Source organism: Lissotriton helveticus, chromosome 6 (assembly GCF_964261635.1).
Source record: "Lissotriton helveticus chromosome 6, aLisHel1.1, whole genome shotgun sequence".
In the NCBI taxonomy this organism is placed as follows: Eukaryota; Metazoa; Chordata; class Amphibia; order Caudata; family Salamandridae; genus Lissotriton; species Lissotriton helveticus.
In genome coordinates this window covers 1,664,926,502-1,664,939,573 of record NC_136067.1, presented here as the reverse complement: position 1 = coordinate 1,664,939,573, position 13,072 = coordinate 1,664,926,502, and positions in this window count along the sequence as shown.

Genomic DNA, 13,072 nt, shown 5'->3' with positions numbered 1-13,072 from the left:
GAGAAAACACAGTACAAACTTCATATACTTCTGTATGGGAATGCAGGAACCTCTCCCACACCGGCCCCCCCACCTGACCGTTTTGCAAAACAATGTTAGAGCTCGTCTGTGAAGCAATTGTCCAAGGGTGCCCAACAGGGTGAGGGCCCCTGCTAGGTACACCCACACCAAAATCTTTTTACCAAAAGGAAAGGAAACCAAAACCCCCCGGCCCCCCTCCGCCCACCCCCTCCTGGAAATGGTGTGTTGTGATTATTACTAGTGGGGTTGCCACCTAAGGTGGCTAGGGTACGTCTATTCCTCAGTTGTGCACTCTGACGATGAAGAGTCTGTAAGTCTCAGGAGGCGGAGATATTTCGGGCAAGGGACTTCATTAAATTCTTGCGCCAGTAGTGTAAGTAGCCGGTGCCATACAGTATTAAATGAGGACATGGATTGGGTGTGGGATGCTTGAATGTGCTCCATACCCACTATGTACCATAACCTGTGAAGCCTCCCCATATGTGACGGACGAGTCTGTATGCCCCACAACGATAGGATATTTTGCACCGCCGCCTCCATTGCTAGACCCATCTGTTTGCCCCTAACTGATTTCAGAGAGAAAGTGAGGGCATTGAGCAGCCCTAAGATTGTATAAGCTGGGAATCGAGAAATTTCTGTATCGAATTGTTTGTCAATGTCGTTGAGGACCTCCGTCCAGAAGCCCGTCACTTCACGACACCCCCACAACAGGCGAATCAGTGTGCCCTCTGCGTTTCACCCCCGCCCACAAGTCAGGCTACGGTTGGGGTTACCTCTGTTTAAGTAGACCGGTGTTAGGTACCAATCAGTTGCTACTTCGACTGCTGCCTCCCTGCTCGCCCTGTTCCTAGTGGTATGGTTTACTCTGAAGTATTAGGCCTGCCATTCTGTATCAGATAGTGCTCTGCAAAACTCCACCTCCCATCGTCTCTGGCTTGCGGAAAGCAACTTAGGGGTCTGTGGACAGATCATTCGGTAGAGTTTAGAAATCAGATTTAGGTCTATTTCTTTGGTAACAAGCCATTTCTCATAGACTGTCAGTTTCCTACTCACTACTGGGCGTACCTCCGGGTGCATTAGCCAATGCCTAAGCTGGAAGTACTGGTATTGTTTCGGATTGGAGAGATCGTAGAACTGTGAGAGGTCTGAGAGTTGAAGAAACCCATCTAGGTCGAATAAGTGGCCTGCAGATTTGCACTCCGAGTGGCGCCACTGTGAGAATGCTCATCTATCCATCCCGGGTTCAAAGTCCGGGTTATCTAGCAATGGCGTCAGCGGGGAAGGGGAACAATGTGAGCTCCCTCTTACTCACGACTGCATCCCATACCCTCATTGCTGTGCGGGTGATTGGGGATCTATTGAGATATTTTGGCCTGTCCGTTCGCTTCAAGAAGGATACCCTCCATAGGGCCATCCATAGGGATGGCTTCCGTAGGGACATCTGTGCCCTGGATTTGAAGGCTATTGAGTACAACCAGGAGAGCAAAGTCGAACCAATGTTCAAGCCACATAAAATCCCACCAAATATTATGGAACATTTCTAATAGTGCACAAACCTCCCCTTGATAGTGAGAATTATGTCAAATATTTTGCCAACCAGTTAACAGAGTTAGGTGCCAACTCTACCTCCCTGAACATTCTCCATTTATGATGTCTACATTGAACAACCAGAGAGTGTTGAAACAATAACCTCTCTCTCCAGCTTAGATGGTTATTGTATGGAAGGATGTAGGAAGGTTGTACTCATAATAAGTGCCATGGTTAGACTTTCTATTTATTAGGGAAGGTCAATGTGATAGAATAGATCATTCTGGTACGTTGGAAAATCCACATTTTGATTACAAATGAAGTAAATTATCCAGCCTTCTCAATAAAGAGTGAAACATTAAACAGACTGTGCTGCTGCACTCCCTACAAGATTGCTCGGTCCATCCTAATGACCCTTATGGTGGTGGCTGTTGGATAGAACATGCCTTGCATAAATACACTGCAGGCAAGAAACAAAATACAATAAGAATGATAGGAAAATGGATATAAGGAATGGTTTACCCCAAAGGTGGTAGGCAATAAATAATACTAGAAGTGCCAGAAATGAAATGACAGAGAAACTAGGAGCCTCTCCACCTCCAAAAAGACAGCATATATAGAGATAGTTTAAATTTGAATTAGATGCTACAATAAACAGGCAGAATTGTACAATTTCCAAACAAAATACTGGTGCAACCAAATCAGTTTTTTTTTTTTGTATAATTCGTGTTATCAGATGTATTTGTTTCTACAACATTGGAAATGATGGAACTTTAATGTTGCATAACTTATCTGAAAACATATTTTAGGGATATTTATAATCAAGTAATTAGAATCAATATGGGGATAATTACTAATTTGCTACAGGGAAATAAAATGTGAGACAATGGGCCAAATGTACGAACCACTGGTGGTAAAATACTAGTCGCATTTACAACCAGTATTTTTGGGATCAGCGTGGTATCTTGCGAACCGACCTATGTACTATTAAGTCAGTTTGCAAACACACAATTGTAGATGGTCGCAATTCAACCCACCTCACTAATAGTGGAGGAGTGTGGCTCACTGATTAGAGCGGCAGACCCTGATGCAGAGGTCTGGCCCGGGACCAGGGTTCAATTCCCGTCGCAGCAGGGTCTTGAGCTCAAATGTCCACAGACCCGATAATTCTTGGCACCTTGCCTACTCTAATCATGGGGTCCCACGCTGCAACTCTGGCCAATAGCTTGCTTAGTCTCCACACCGGCCCTAATCACTAAGGATGCCTGGCTTCACCATGGGGTTGCCCAGGAGTTGGGCGCCTCACAGGACCAGGCCAGGACGGGTTCAGCGGTTTATTCAGCACGGGGACACACTGGTAAGTGTAACCATGCGCTTTATAAGCTTCACAATTATTATTATTAATGAGGTAGGTCACAAATTATGTTCCACTATGATTCACAACCAACACAGGAATGGTGGCCAAATTGCACCAGGACACTGCCATGTCTGTGATTGCTTTCAAATAAAGTAATCGCTTTTTTTAAAAAATGTAGCCCATTTTACTTAAAGGAAAACAAAATGTGTGTGAAAAGTTTAAGTTGCAATTTTTAAGAGTGGACAGTTACCTATAGTTTTTTTAACATTCATATTTGCAAATAGGTTACGACTAGGTTTGAGCAGTTGGTAAAATATTAATATTTTGAAACTGGATTTCGGTCACAAAGCATGCATATATCCCATTCCAAATCAGTAGCTCCCATTCCAAATAACGATTCGACATTTGATCACACATCCAAATTCTGATTTTTTAATGTGTTACTGAATCACAATTTGGGTTTGTTACGTGGCCAATATGAGACTCAGAATATGATCAAATATAAACACAACAATACTTCTAGTTGGAAATGTTGCCCTAAAAAAAGTTCTCACTGGTGATAATTTCATTTCAGATTTCATATCATCATGCGTAGCGTCAGTGTTAACTAGATATAGCACGCAGTGCTTATTTCAGTGACTTTTGCACCTTGATGATTTTTTGTTCAGCTTTTTCAGCTATTTCCTCAACAAAATGTAAATGCAGACTACTGCACATGACTATTTGATGTGTGTGTTCGATGCATGTTTCAAAGTAAAGCCAAATATTAATTGAGAAAAAGATGTTTCTTATTGGCTGAAATTCAACACTAAAGACATATGTACATGTTATTGACCATCTTGGGTCTCTTGCAAATGTTCTGGAACATTACATTTTTTAGTACATATAGAAAAAATGATCTAGAGTTGGATCAGGGAAAGCACAAGCAATGATCCCCACACACCAACGTTTCCTTTTGCTTAATGCATGAGAGCGTGACCCTTTCAGTCTTTATGTAAGAACTGCCTTTGCTCCCTCTATCTGATAAAACTTCCGCTCTTGACACTGAACTGTGAATACCTACACCCCTCTGGCCTGCCCGCTGCCAGTGGACATATATTTCATGTTCCCTGCCTGGCCATGTGGCAATGAAATCTACAACTTGTGCCTTGACATTCACTTTTGATTGGTGGGCCCCTGGCTTCTTGGATGCTTCATATATATACTGTGTCTGCCTTCCCCGTCTGTAGCAGCCTTTACAATCGTATTTGATCTTTAACATGGCACATTAAACTACACTTATGGTGTGGGAGCTGTAGTGGACAAAGTAAGCACAACCTTCTCTAAGAAACTTCAATATTTATTATATTGTATCAATCCTTTTTCTGCTACACCAGTTCTCATAAGAGTCCTTACTGGATAGAAGACGATATATCTGTTTCTAGAATGATTCATTGATTATGCAGGGCTACCCCTGCATTTTCTAGTGCATACTTTGGGCCACGTGATGATAAATGAGATCTCCCAGTCATGGCCTCCTAACTGGAGAACAGCACTACCCCTTGTAGTGCCTTCTCAATTGCTTCTTCTATATAAACCCCTATGATAAGACTGCTTCCCTGTCCTCTACCTTCTTCATATAGTCATGTACATTCTATACAAGGTAATTGATGTGCATTGGCAAATCCATTTTTAGGCTGAATTGGAATGCATTTATTTTGTTTTCCACAAAACCCATTGCAAGTTGGTCATTGTTTCTGTGGATGCACAGTGGCTATTTTGTGATGTGCTTTTTTCAAAAACAAAGCAAACACATTACAAAATGAGAACCCTGCATACACACGCATGATGGTCATTTTAGAATGAATTTTGGTGAAAACAAAAGAAAAGCAATCCAAAGCACCTGCGGTCCATACACAAGCATGCATGCAAATGCGCTGCCGTCAAATTGAAAGCCTTTTTATTTTAATACTAATAAAACCTATTCCGACATGACCACTGTGTGTGTGTGTGTAGGCAGACATAGCTGCCATCTTGGACTGGGTTTTGTAAACATTGAAATAAAACACACTCTAAGACAGTTGTGGTATGATGATGCATGCATACACGTGGGTAGGTAAATCATAATGGCTTATAAACCAATCAGAGATGCCCACCTCAAGAAACAAGCAGACCAGATACTGGCATGGGGAGTGATGGGCTGCATGGGGGCAAGCTAATGCTTAGGAGGAAAAAATGAGTAGGAGTAGGGACGCAAAATGGAGGGATACAGACCCATAAACATTGAAATGCATGTCCTGAGCAGTAAAAGAATTTAAAACAATTCAATGCTAATTGTGCATACTTGTTCCCATGAATCAAGTTTTACAATTCTCAGAGTTAATTATCTTGGTACCATTGACAGACGAGGTAAACCCAAATCTTTTTCTAGAGAAGGGCATTATTTAACTTATGTTAATTGTAAGATGGTTATCTCTATTTAACTTTTCCCTGAACACAAATTGTCTTTGTAGCACATTCGGAATGGTTGCAATCTGCACTAAATCATTGGCATAAAATACACTACTAATTCTTGACCCAATAAAAAAGATTACCCCCTGCTATCTTACCTCTGGCACCCCTAATTGGCAATTTTTCTAAGGTAAGGTAATTCTTCAATGAGCAAGACACACTATTCCAGTGATGCTTGAATGGGTAAAATAAAATACCGATTGTAAAAAGGTAATAATTCATCAGGATCATTTAATAGCTCCTATTTCTCGTCCTGAGTGATCATCACCCATGACCTTGCAACATTATTTTATTTTTTTAAATGTCGTCTTTATTTCTATTTTCTTAAAAGGTAAAACAAAAAAGGGTAAAAGCAGCACCACAAACATTGACACAGGCTTGCAAGTTAGGACTAACACTGCCACAAGTTCTTCCAGTCTTATACTGATGTAGCCCCTTCCCCCTCTCCCAGAGTGAGTAGCCGAGTAAATGCAATCATATCACCGCCTTGCTTCTGGGTCGTACTGACCCCTGTACAGAGCAGTGGAAACATAATTGTTCCATCATCCATTGTCAGAACATTACTCCAGTCCCTAAAACTACCTCCACCACTGCCACACCTTCTTACGTTTCTTGAGGCATCATCTGTTTTCGTAAGTTAGTCTTTCTGCCTCTATATATAGATCTACTCTAGCCCACCACTCTGAACTTTTTATGTAACCCAATACTGATGTAGGAATGTAGCCTCAGTCATCTCATATGTCACAAAGGTGGATGTAGGTGCTCTCCACATTTTATATAATCTGTTTCGGTTATAATAAACTATGTCTGAAATTTCAGCTGTATAAGACAGAAATCGAGCCCTTATGTCGTCCTCCCTCAGGCGCATAAAGGCTGCCTCCCAGTCAGCCATGGTCTTCCAATTCTCCTAAATCTGTCTCTCATTTATCCTTCAGCCTGTGGAGACCATCAGGCATATTATTAATAAGAGCCATATAAATGTCAGATGCTGCACCCGGTCCCAACTTTCCCATGAGTAACCTCTCTTCCAGTCCCGTGCAGTTGGGCAGTATTCCCTATTTAGGGTTTTTCAATTGAAGTGCATGGTGTATACTTGTACAATTCTGAGTCGCAAAACTCAAACTCTGCTTGTAGATTGTGGAATGATTTCAATGTGTCTCCTTCCTAGAGGTCTGCGACCCAGGAAAGTCTCTAGGTTCAACCCCCTCAAACGTGGCCACAAGTCTCAGTAGATCTCCTTCACGAGTGGGTGTTTCCCTAGTGTTTTTACCCCTTCATTATAGTTGCCCGTGTTGCAGGGTAGAACCAGGCTAGGCACCTCCCTCTATAGATGTAATGCAGGAAGGTGGGCATTGTCGGTTTTATGCTTTCTAACCAACTAGATAGATCACCGTTGGGGCATAAATCCAGTTGTTTACAAGTTACATTTGCATCGCCCAGTAACATTCCCGTATGTCAGGAAGAGTTATGCTGCCATTTATACTGAGGGGATCAATGTTTTCAAAGCTATGTGGGGAGCACCTTCATCCCATAAGAGTGTGTGGAGGTCTCTCTTTAGCCCCTGGAGCACCAAGGTGGGTGTTACAAAGGGAGTATTTACCATTATGTACAATAACTTTGTCAACATGATCATCGTAAACAGTGCCGCTCTACTGAACAGTGCTAGGGGAAGCACTAGCCAGCTCGCCACAACCAGCCGGAAATCTTTAAGCCTGAATACCAATTTTTTCCAGAAATAGGCTACCTGCCCATGTGACATATATTCCCAACTATTTGAACCCTACCTCTGAAGCAGCCATCCCTGCAGGAAGCTCTTCACCAAGTACCCAATCCCCTTGTTGTGTAACACGGTCTTATTCCAATTAATCCTATATCCTGAGTATGTGCCATACTGTCCAAAGAGTCTAAGGACTGCTGGAAAAAAATCTCTGTGGTGATCATGATACAGAAGTATATTGTCCGTGCATAAGAAGATTTTCTCCTCGAGTGAAGCTTCTAGACTTTACAATTCCCTAATGTTTCAATTCATCCTTACCCGCACAGCCAATGGCTCAACACACAGCACAAAAAGGAAAGGTGACAGAGGGCACCCATGCCTGGTGCCTCTTTACAAGGAGAACGCAGAGGACTACAACTTGTGGTTCCTGGTATACGAGTGCCACCCACTCATAAAACAGCAGTCCAAAACTAAACCTTCGCAAAATCTGAAATAGGAAAGGCCAATGGATCGAATCGAGCACTTTTTTATTGTCTAATGAGATTATTACATTTGGGGTCCCTTTTGGGCAGATTTGAGCCATCCTGTTATTAACTCTGCGCAGGCTATAACTTGTGGATCATTGGGGCATATAACCAGATTGGTGCCTGTGTCTTAGAGGGGAGATACCCCCAGGAATCTAGTTTCCACAATCGTTCTTAAGATTTTTGCCGCATCATTGAGGCAGATGTTGTCCTGTATGATGTGCACACGCCTTCAGATTTGCCCTCTTTATGTATGGGAACTATGGTGGCTTAAGTAAAGTCAGGTGGTAGGGAGCCACCTGCTCTAGGTTCGCTGAAGATAGCGGCTCAGAAGGGCAGACATTCTCTTGTAAAATTCCACTGGTATTCCATTGGGACCCAGGGACTTCCCTGTTTTCATATGGTTACTGGTCTCTTCTGTTTCATGTTGGACTATCTCCCTGTCAATGTCTAGCTTGTCAACCCCATCCACTGTGGATATGCCAATTGTCATCAAGAACTAACAGATTATATCCTCACTTTCCAACTACTCTGCCCAGTAGAATTTGGCATAGAACAAATTAATTCCTCCACTATTTCCCTATCACGCTCTTTCATTTCCTCTTCATGTCTATTAATTTATCTCTCAATCTACCTGCCTTGTCTCCCACTTCATAATGGTTTTGCTGTTTCGCCAGGTACTTTTGACGCCCTATCTTTGAGCTCACCCAGGTAGCCTGCCTTGAGTATCTCATAGGGATGCAATCTCAGGGGCCTCTGACCCAACACCAGGGAGCGTTCCAAAACTAGGAGCCCGCCCTTTCACAGTTGCTTCTTTTCCTTTGAAATATGACAGTTTGGGCTTTTTTGGTATGACTGCCTTGTAGGCTTCCAATAGGAATCTCAGTTTCTACAGATCCATCTTTTTCCACAGAAGTAGAGTGCTGTATCTGCCCATAATTCTGCCACCATCTCAGGGTGCTTACAATCCCAAGAGTAGACTCTCCATTCCCGAGTACTCTTTGGCTGGTAACCTCCCATTCTCATCAATAGAGGTGAATCGTTTGAGATTTCTCTAGCCAGTATATCAACCTTGTCTATTCTCAGGACCTACAGTGTGGGGACAAAGAGATAATCGATTCATGAAAACGTTTTGTGTGCCCAGGAGAAATATGTATATTGTCTGTCTGGGAGCATCAGCTTTCACATATCCATTAATCCTAGTGACATGGGAAATTGGTATAGTGGAGTTAGGGTTATGCTATGAATCTGTAGTGACATGTTTTTGTCAATTTACCATCTCCATTAGGTCGTTGAAGTGCCCCTGACAATATGGAACCTCAAGAAGGCCTCTAATAAGATCGCACCCAGACTCTGGAGGACCTCGCTTTGTAAGCTAAGAGGTGCATACACACTAGCCAGTGTCAGGTGTTGTTGTCCCCGAGACCCTTGTATAGTTACAGATCATCCACTGGAATCTATCCAGAATTGGCACTTCTTGGGAATCCCTTGAAAATCCTGCATGCCCAAAGGTCATGTATTGTCTAAGGTCTGAAGGGCCTTCCCAAAAAAACTAAGGCAATCTAATCAAATTAATGGTCACCTACCACTGAAACAAAATTATAACTGGTAACACTTCATACCTGTGACAGAAGGAGAAGTCTTCAATATTATCGTGCACATGAAGTACACATCTCACACTGCCCCTCCACCATAGTGCAGAGCCTCAACAATACCATCTCCCCATTTTGGCCCTGTACCCGACTCCCTCCAACTAGGACAAGTCACACCCATGCTCAAAAAGCCTGGGGCAGACCCCAATGAATGAATGCCCAGTGGCAGTTCATTCCACAATCGGGCAGCCAAAAACCGGAATGAACGCCCCCCCCATTCTAGCTCTTTTAACTTTGGGCACCTGAACAAGGCCCGACTCGCTGGATCTTAATTGCCGAGTCAGGAGGTGGGGCGTTAAAAGATTAAGAAGAAAGCGAGGGCCTTTCCCCTGAATAATCCGGTGGCTGATGCATAAGGCTTTAAACTGTACCCGCTTCGTGACTGGAAGCCAGTGTAACGTCTCCAAAGCATTGAGTGAGGGAGCTCTCCTAGGTAGCCTCAAAACCAGCCGGGCGGCAGCATTTTGAATCCGCTGCAGCCTTTGTAGGCATCTCACGTTGGCCCCCAAATAAAGAGCATTACCATAGTCCAGTCTGGAAGTTACCAGAGCATGGACCAATGATTTCCTAGCTGTTATAGGGAGTAAATCCAAGATCTTTCTTAGGCCCCGTAAGATGCAGAAACAGATGCCCGCTACACGGCTGGTATGATAGTCAAATGAGATCCTGGAGTCTATCCATACCCCTAGGTTCCTCACTTGATCTCTGGGTACAGGGAGAGGCCCAAGTGTCTGAGGCCACCAAGCAGACGACCAGACAGAGGGAGCCTTTCCCACAATCACTACTAGTGAGACATGAGGGTTTTTTGGAAAGGCCCATTTGATCCTATTGCAGAACGTTTAGAACATGTGGGTGCTGATGGCATGTCATTAGGGTCCAATGGAAAAATATGGTTAAGGATGGGAAGGCACGGGCTGAGTGTATATATAAATTACCATTTCCAACAACATAAGACAATGTAAACTTGCAACAAATTGTACTGTGAAATTTGTATTCAAATGGCAAAGCCAACTTCGACAATGAATACTTCATTATACTCTCTGTTACATAACACCATGAATTTGCCTTTAAGTGATATTGACAAATTGATAAAAGGTATTTATTAGAGAAGAAGAAAAGCAGAGATTGCAGTAATGAATCTTGGGTTAATTTGGGATAATTAAGGTGTTAGAAATTGGGTCTCTAGTTGGCAGAAGTATGCATCCTGTCCAAGTAGGGACCACACTCCTAGTCCTAGTCAAGACTCCAAACAGGCTTGGAAAAATAAACAATAATTTTACTAAAAAATTAATACCAAAATTACAAAAATTCAAGGTATAGAAGTTGAGTTATTAATTTTCAAAGAATAAAAGGAGTTCTAGTGCTTGGAAGCAATAAGCGCCAATGGGGGTTATCTGGTCATGCTGGACCGAAGCAAAGTCAATGGAGCACAGAGCGGCTACAGGAACCATGCAGGCCCCGGTGAACAAAGTTTCTTATCCTGGTTGCAACAGTAAGATGTGGGGCACAGTCAAGCAATGTGTTGATGTCTAACCTGCAGTGGCAGTGATGCGCGGTTCTGACCATCGGTTTCTGCGGGCGATGTAATAGTTCTGATGCGATGTGCTGGGTTCTGCTCCTGCCACAGGGACAATGCATTGATTTCTGCTTCACGCAATAAGTAGATGTGTTGATTCTTTGAAGCATTTATCTGGCTTAACTTCCAGTGAACTCAGCACTGGAGCAGGGGAAAGACTTTGATAGCCCTGATCCTCAAGCAACAGGAGGCAAGCCAACAAGCCCTTGAAGATCCCATCAGTTGAAAAGCAGAGTCCAGTTCTCATTCAGCAGGGTCAGAGAGCAGCAAGCAGCAGGGCAACACAAAAGAAAAACAGGTCCTCCAGATCAGCAGTGCAGCAGTGACAGTCCTTGTAGTTGCCCAGCAGTTCTTCTGACAGAGGTTCTGTACAGGTCCAGAAGTGTCTGATATGGTTGGGTCAGAGACGCAGTAGTTATACCCTGTTGTGCAATTGAAGTGGAGGTGACTTCAAAGAAGGATACTTGAAGTTCACAGATGTCCTTTCCTTGCAGGCATGGCTCTAGACTATCAGTAGGGGGAAATCAGCCCTTTGTGTGGGGACAGGGCCCTGCCTATTCTGGTGTAAGTGTCATTCTCTCCCTCCCCTCCTGCCCAGGAAGAGACATCAGAATGCAGATGAGCACCCACCTAACCCTCCTGTTTTTGTGGCTGGCTAGGAGTAATGCACAAGGTGTAGTTGCCACCCACCCCAGATGTGTAGTGGAGACAGGCTGCAGGCACACAGAACTGTAAGAGCAGAGAAATGTCCATTTTCTAAAAGTGGCATTTCTAAAGTAGCCATGTTAAATCCAACTTTACCAGTAAAGAGGATTTATCATTACCATTCCAAAGATATAAAACATCACACAGCTACTCCTTTCTAATCAGGAATTACAGCTTAGAAGTATATTAAGGAATTCCCAATGTTAATATATGAGAGACGTAAGCCTCACAGTAGTTAAAAATGATTTTAGGAGGTTTTCACTGCCAGGATAATCAAAACATAAAAGTACATGCCCTTCCTTTTACTTACACAGCACCCTGTCCTATGGACTGCCTAGGGCCTACTTTAGAGGTGACTTTTGTGTAAAAAACAAAAGGTTGTTTGGGCTTATCAGAGGGTTTTAAATGCCAAATTTGAAGTGGCAGCATATCTGCACACAGAGGTTCAGCAGTGGCAGACCAGAGACATGTGTAAAGGGCTATTTGTGTGGATGGCAGGCCCACTAGCAGCATTTAATTTACAGGCACTGGGCACAAGTAGTGCACTCTACTAGGGACTTACAGATAAATTAAATATGTCAAAGGTGTAAACCAATTATACTATGTTTAGAGAAGAGAGTGCATACACTTTAGCAATGGTTAGCAATGGTAAAGTGTTCAGAGTCCTAAAGCCGACATAAAATAGGTCATAAAAAGAGGAGGAAGGTAAAACTTTTGGGGTGACCCTTCAGAGAGGGACATTTTCTAACATAACGTAATTTTGATGTAATGCAATTCAGTGCTATTTTGAAAATATTTGATTGATTTCACGCAATTCAAGCATATTTTTATTTAGGCCTATGGCATCCCTTGTTACGTCCAATCATGACTTGTGGGTGGTCAAGGAGCCGTGTCAGGTCCAATAACCCTTATATCCAAAATGGCACTTGAACCAAATTATTGTTTAATGGTTTGTAATCTTTCTGCTACTTTTGTTTAGGTTAACTATTTCTGCAAGTTTCAGGCACTAAGGGCTAGATGTAGGTAATTCTAATTTACCGATTCATAAATACCGAATTTTACTGATTCGGTATTTATGAATCGGTAAATTAGAAGTAGGCAGATGTAGGTAAATTTTATTTTACATTTACCGAATCTGTAAGATTCAGTATTTACCGATTCGGTAAATACCGAATCGGTATTGCCCATTGATTCCTACGGGCCTTGAAGCCCATAGGAATCAATGGGCAATACCAATTCGGTATTTACCGAATCAGTAAATACCGAATCCTGCAAGGGTGCAGGGGGTGTCACTTTGACACCCTCTAGCACCCCAAGTACAGGCTTGTGTGACATGTGGCACACATGCATGCCCTAAGGGCATGTCTGTGTGTCAGATGGCACAGGTGTGCATGCACAGATGTGCATGCACACCTGAATTCGGTATTTTACCACACAATAGGATTTTGTGGTAAAATACCGACTCTTAAGGGCCTGTGGCACTCTTTGAAGTGCTAGCTACAT